Source organism: Rhinichthys klamathensis, unplaced genomic scaffold (assembly GCF_029890125.1).
Source record: "Rhinichthys klamathensis goyatoka isolate OS25496 unplaced genomic scaffold, OSU_Roscu_1.1 h1tg000167l_1, whole genome shotgun sequence".
In the NCBI taxonomy this organism is placed as follows: Eukaryota; Metazoa; Chordata; class Actinopteri; order Cypriniformes; family Leuciscidae; genus Rhinichthys; species Rhinichthys klamathensis.
This window is the reverse complement of record NW_026606698.1, coordinates 526,501-532,500: the sequence shown is the minus strand read 5'-3', so window position 1 is coordinate 532,500 and position 6,000 is coordinate 526,501. Positions and strand designations below refer to the sequence as shown.

Sequence of the window (6,000 nt, the reverse complement as noted above, 5' to 3'; positions counted from 1 at the left end):
TTCTTGAACATGACAATGAGTTCACTGTACTAAAATGGCCTCCACAGTCACCAGATCTCAACCCAATAGAGCATCTTTGGGATGTGGTGGAACGGGAGATTCGCATCATGGATGTGCAGCCGACAAATCTGCGGCAACTGTGTGATGCCATCATGTCAATATGGACCAAACTCCCTGAGGAATGCTTCCAGCACCTTGTTGAATCTATGCCACGAAGAATTGAGGCAGTTCTGAAGGCAAAAGGGGGTCCAACCCGTTACTAGCATGGGGTACCTAATAAAGTGGCCGGTGAGTGTATATTTCATCCGATACCACCAATGTGACAAACTTTAACGTTTTTGTCTGTGTACAGCCATGGGAACATTGTGACCTGATCTTAAATGTTCCCTGAAAAACATCATTGAAACTTAAATTCCTCTCATTTTAACATTCAACATTTCTTTGCCCTTCATACTCAAGCAGTAATAATAAATGCTTTTGCAAAAGCCTTGATGAAGAAAGTAATAACGTGGAGAGAGAACGAGGTAAAGAGAGAGATGCGTCTCTTCCTACGACTGCGTGCGCTGAAAGACAAACTTGCCTCTCAAAGCCTTTTTGTTTTAGTGGCGTTGTGAAGGACACAGTCGGACAAACATCAATAAGAATCAGCTGTGAAGTGCGCTTGAAAGCGGCGCAGAGGAGCAGCTGCGTGAGGCTCCGCTAGAGACGAGTGATCTCAATAAAAGATGAAGGATACAAACAAGAGGAAAGCCAACGGATCGGCCGAGAGAGGCCAAGCATTTGTGTTAACTCTGGAATATTAACTGAAGGCCACCGGGATGATTTCAGGAGACGCTGGTGATGTCTAGTGCCACGCGAATCTGAGTCATGAGGAACCATGGCTTTATGAACAAATGTGGTGCAAAACATCTATGTGTGATTCAGATAAAGTCATATTCACAACCTGACTAAAAAAAGACACTTCAAATGTCTGAATGTCATTAGAATCAGAACATCAGAGCAAGTGCCATTGATTTCAAAGATGCATTTACACACTTTACAAACAAAACATTTGGCAAACTTTTGGCTCGACATCCTTGAAACAAGACTGACTTGCAAATAAACCTCACAAAATTTAGAGTTGTCTATAACATGCATTGTATATGAGTCGTTATTTTGAATCTTTTCAGTGAATCAAAACCAGTCTGAACGAATGAACCAAAAGATTTGCTTACATGAGACTACATGAGGTTCTCGATTTAACATCTCAGACTCACTGAACTGAAGACCACCTGGTGTTAATGAATTTTATAATTGCTTAAATGCAGATTTTGGTTTGGTCCTAAATGACTTCATTTTATGAGCCGATCTTTGAACTGACCTGGGACACTTATAATTGCAATAAAAAAACGTATTCATAAAGCTTGATCAAAAAAGTAAACATAACTATGGCTTATTGGAGCGTTTTAGAGCATGTAACGAATAACTGAAACGCATTTGTTGAATCAGTTCTTTGAAACGAAAAGTTCAAACTCATTATTACCACTCATTACAAAAATGCCAATGGGCTGAGAAAAATAAGCTTAATTCAAAACATAATCTCTTAAAACAAATCCATCTGACATAATTTTGCTTGTTTTAAGGACGTTTAGAATTTAGAGTAAATTACACTTGTTTTATATTTTGATATTTAATGCAAAGGCATTTGTATACGTCCAAATACTTTTCGAGGCAACTGTATTCAGTCACATTTCCATGCACACAAACTCTATAATTACTTCATATAATTTACCATTATTTCATTAGGCAAGGCACTTAAAAATGCCATTATTTCCATGACGGTCTGTCAAGAGGATATAGTGTACTGTAAGATGCTCTGAGACACGTGAAGCCTTATATATTCACCTTCTCAAACACACACACACTTCAGTTTTCTCCCGGTGGGCTTGTTCTCTATAGGGACTCATTGGCCGGGCAGCACTTTTATGAACATAATGCATTATTAAACATCTCAAACATCTCCTGGGCTTTGTGTTTATTACTGCTCTTACAAATCATCAGTACATAATCTCTAGCGGCCCACAGAGATCTCTCTCTCTCTCTCTCTCTCTCACACACACACACACACACACACACAAACACACACGGATCTCTAGCGAAAAATACCCTGAAAGTATCACATCTTCAACAATAAGACACCCAAAGTGTGAACTACTAATGAAACATGTGACACGGTCCCGGAGGACCTCAGGACCATAAACAACCAGAATACAATGTTTCTTTATTTTCTAGATGAAAAGGTAAGTCTAAGCATGTTATTTTTTAAGGGTGCAAAACTACAGTATTTCATGTGAGTTTCACCTTCAGTCTGCAGGAAAATAATGAACTACACAAAATACTGTCACTCTTCCATGAAAACAGTGACATAAAGAGGCTTACAGATGCGTGAGGGAACTACCAGGGAGACAAATACATCCCGCTGTAAGCGTTTCAATACACAGATGATAAATTACATCTCAAACTGTCATGAACTTTGAATTCTTGAATGGTTAAAGCAATAGTTCACAAGCATTTACTGGCCATCGTGCCTTTCCAGACCTGTATGACTTGAATTTTTTGAGCACAAAAGGAGATGCTGATCAACGTTGAATGAAGATGCACACTGTCAGGCTCCAAAAAATTACCAAAAAAACATCATAAAAGCACCAAAAAGAGGTTAATATGATTCATGCACTCTATTCCAAATCACATGCCAAGTTTGTGTGAAGAACAGAACCTGATTTAAGTCGTAATTCACTGATCCACAGATCTCAAATCATGTTTTCATTCAAAATGCGCACATTAACACCACGTTTGACAATGATATAAGCAAATGCAACACAAAGGAATCAGACATTTATGTCACTGTGATTTTTATTTTTAATACTCAAATGTATTTTATATATTCATTTTATTGTGATTATTATTACTATTTAACTATTGGTCTGTTCATCAAACCACCATCAAATGACTTCAGAAAATGTGGAATATAATGCAAGATTCGTATGAACTACTTTTATAACAATTTAATGGTGACTTTTTTTGTCCTTTTTTGAGCCTGAAAGTATGCAAAACTAAAGTTAAAGCCCAAATTTAAGCCGTAATTCGCTGATTCACAGCTCTCAAATGTAATATTTTCATTCAGAATGGGGACATAAACCCTGTTTGAGATCAGTGATGCCAAATGCCATATTAAACCCAAATTATTTGAGCGCTAGCCTACGGAGGAAGATTACCAGGGAATGATGTCTTAAACTTGTGTGTTCCTCAAACAAAGCATCAAATGACTTCAGAAAACTTGGAATATAGCGCAAGAGTCATATGAACTACTTTTAAAACACTTTAAATTAGCTTTTTTTTTGTCCTATTTGGAGCCTGCACTTTAAAACTGTATGATTAAAGTGGTCTGGATGGTTACTTTCAAAGCGTTTATGAACACTGTGTGAAGTCAGCCAGGCTTTCAGGTTTAAAGATGAGTAAATAAGTTCACCTGCTGAAGTGTGGCGCAGTACCGCTGGTCACCACTAGCCCGCGCAATAGCACTAGCATTCATTAGAGAAAGCGGCAGGTTTACAGGGTCTTTCATGACAAAGGCGTCTTCAGAGCCGGCTAAAGTTCGGTCCTCTCAAACAGAGCCCGTTTTGGTCTACACGCAGAGATTTCCTGAAGATCCAGGGCTCTCGACTGACATGAAAAGAGCAAGACACTGCCTCAGGGGTACTGGTGGAGGGAGAGGTGTGGAGGGGGGAGGGTACTGGTGGAGGGAGAGGTGTGGAGGGGGGCGCAGGGGGATTATGGGTACAAAAACACAGGCAGAGGTAGAGCGCGCACCCGCGGCGCGTGTCTTACGGCGACGCCCCTGGCAACAGCCTCTCCAGGTGAGACCGATTCAGAGACGCCTTTGAGTGACAGTACATGCACACGCTCCTCTGGAGGGACTAACTTTGACTTTACCCGCTTTTCCTCCAGTAAGCTGATGCAGAAACGGAAAGCATCCATATGACCGCGGGGCATGAATACGACGGCGCTAAAAACACATAACCGAGAGGTGTGTTATTTACGGCGGGCGAAGGCTCTTATGATTGTTCTTGCAGGGGATTCGGATGGGGAACGTGTAACAGATGGCCTGTTAACAACATCAGGTGAGCCGCGAGCCTCCCAGAAGAACTACCTGAGAACGCAGAGACGCTCCGAGTCGGACGCTTTTAGAAACCAGACAACAGACCTTCCCTTAAGAGCCGCGCGGTGCAAAACTCAAGAGCTGCCAGATCTGAGGAAGTTGCCAATCGTGGAAACAGACAAAGAAATAAAATGTTTAACTTTGTTATGGAAAAAAAAAGCATGTTATTTTGGTGAACGCACACACACACACACAATGTCTCCCGGGAACATGTTTCTTCAACTGCAAGCGCTTTTATGTCCTGAAGGTTGATTTTTATTAACACTAAACAGAAATAAATAATTTTATGTTGTGTGAATTCTATCATTTTATTTTTAAAGCTGCAGTCCGTAACTTTTTTGGGTTAAAAATTATCCAAAATAAATTTGAGCAAATACATAACCAGCCAGTGTTCAAAACTATCTGCTTGCCTTAGCTCGATTCAAAACGGTAAGCTTGTAATAATGTTTCAGTGGTACTGGTGGATTTCCGCGGGAGATTCGAGCATGTCTTTGCGTCATTACGTCACATCTGTACACTGTATCTGATAGTATAAGCTATCGCGTGTGAGGATGCTGGAGGTGGAGATTTATAGCCTTTTCTCCCAGCACTTGATATGATTAAACTTATTAATTTGATGGCGGATCCAGAAAGGTTCAAACGACAATCACCAGTGACAATTGGAGACTCACCTGGTGTAAAATGCAAAAGACTTTGGACTGAGAGTTTGGAAAAAGAGACTGCAACCGGCCCATGCGAAAACAAGGATAAATATCGGAAGGGCTTTAAATGTAGTCACGCAATGCAGAATGCTGATGTTGAACATTAACAATTTGAGAACAAAGTATCAATTGCACGGTTTGACGTGATATGATAATCGATCGTAAGATTTAATCAGCGAGATTTACTGCAATGGTTTTTAGTTGGTCAGAAGAACAAAAGTGGATGTTACTTCAGATTACATTTGGGTGAAAATTATTATGTTGGTCATACTCCCAAAAAGTAGAATCTGTGATTCTGAATGACAGTATCCAGTGATTGACAGCTGCACACTCTCCTCAAAACATTGGATTAATCCGCGCTGTGTCGTGCCGAGGTACAACTCACGTAAAGTTGATAATTCCGCGAATGACTGCAATTGCAGATTTCGAACAGAAATGGTGACAAAGAGGAAAAACTGTGGACTGCAGCTTTAATACTGAAATTTCTCACACACAAACACACTCACACCCATGGGCGTAGATTACGCGGGGGACGGGGGGGACGTGTCCCCCACTTTTTATAAAATGTAAATTCGTCCCCCGCACTTTTTCATAGGGCAAGTGTGTATACAACAAGCTGAGGTTTTCGCGGGTGTGTGTAGCCTTCATCGAGATTTAAAATCTAAAGAGTCAAGGATAGTCTATCTACATACGTGACTTTCACGTTTCCATGGTAATCATTCACTCGTGCATTAGCCTACGACACGCCCATGCTCGCACCCGCGCCGAATCCATCAGTATCAGTTCAAAACGGCAAAAACTCTTCACTCGTTTTTCACGAAAAAGTCAAGCACTGCAAGTAAGTTGTCATGTGGTATCCGAATTGTGTTGCACAATGATCAATAACTCTGCCTATTTCTCTGGTTGAATTAAGAAGTTTTGTTGTAAATTGAAAATATTCACTACCCGCAAAAACGTGCACTATTTTCAATCTTTTTTTATTCGTAATGTCTTTTATTTTCACAGATATGTTATCAAAGCCCTTCAAATTAGAATAAACATGGTGATTGTTAATGCTGAATTTGTATTTTCATGCAATAACAGCCACGATCTGCTTGAATC

General features: G+C 40.3%; 1 protein-coding gene and 1 long non-coding RNA gene across 3 annotated transcripts in view; one reads left to right on the top strand and one right to left on the bottom strand.

The window, feature by feature from the left end:
- The window catches only part of cux2b (cut-like homeobox 2b), a 180,622-nt gene that overhangs the window by 41,958 nt on the left and 132,664 nt on the right, over nt 1-6,000 (bottom strand). The window lies entirely within an intron of this gene.
- Nucleotides 3,794-4,292, top strand: LOC130091478 (uncharacterized). Its single transcript, XR_008807814.1, has 2 exons — nt 3,794-3,896; nt 3,992-4,292. It is a non-coding gene; the product is annotated as an uncharacterized LOC130091478 (long non-coding RNA).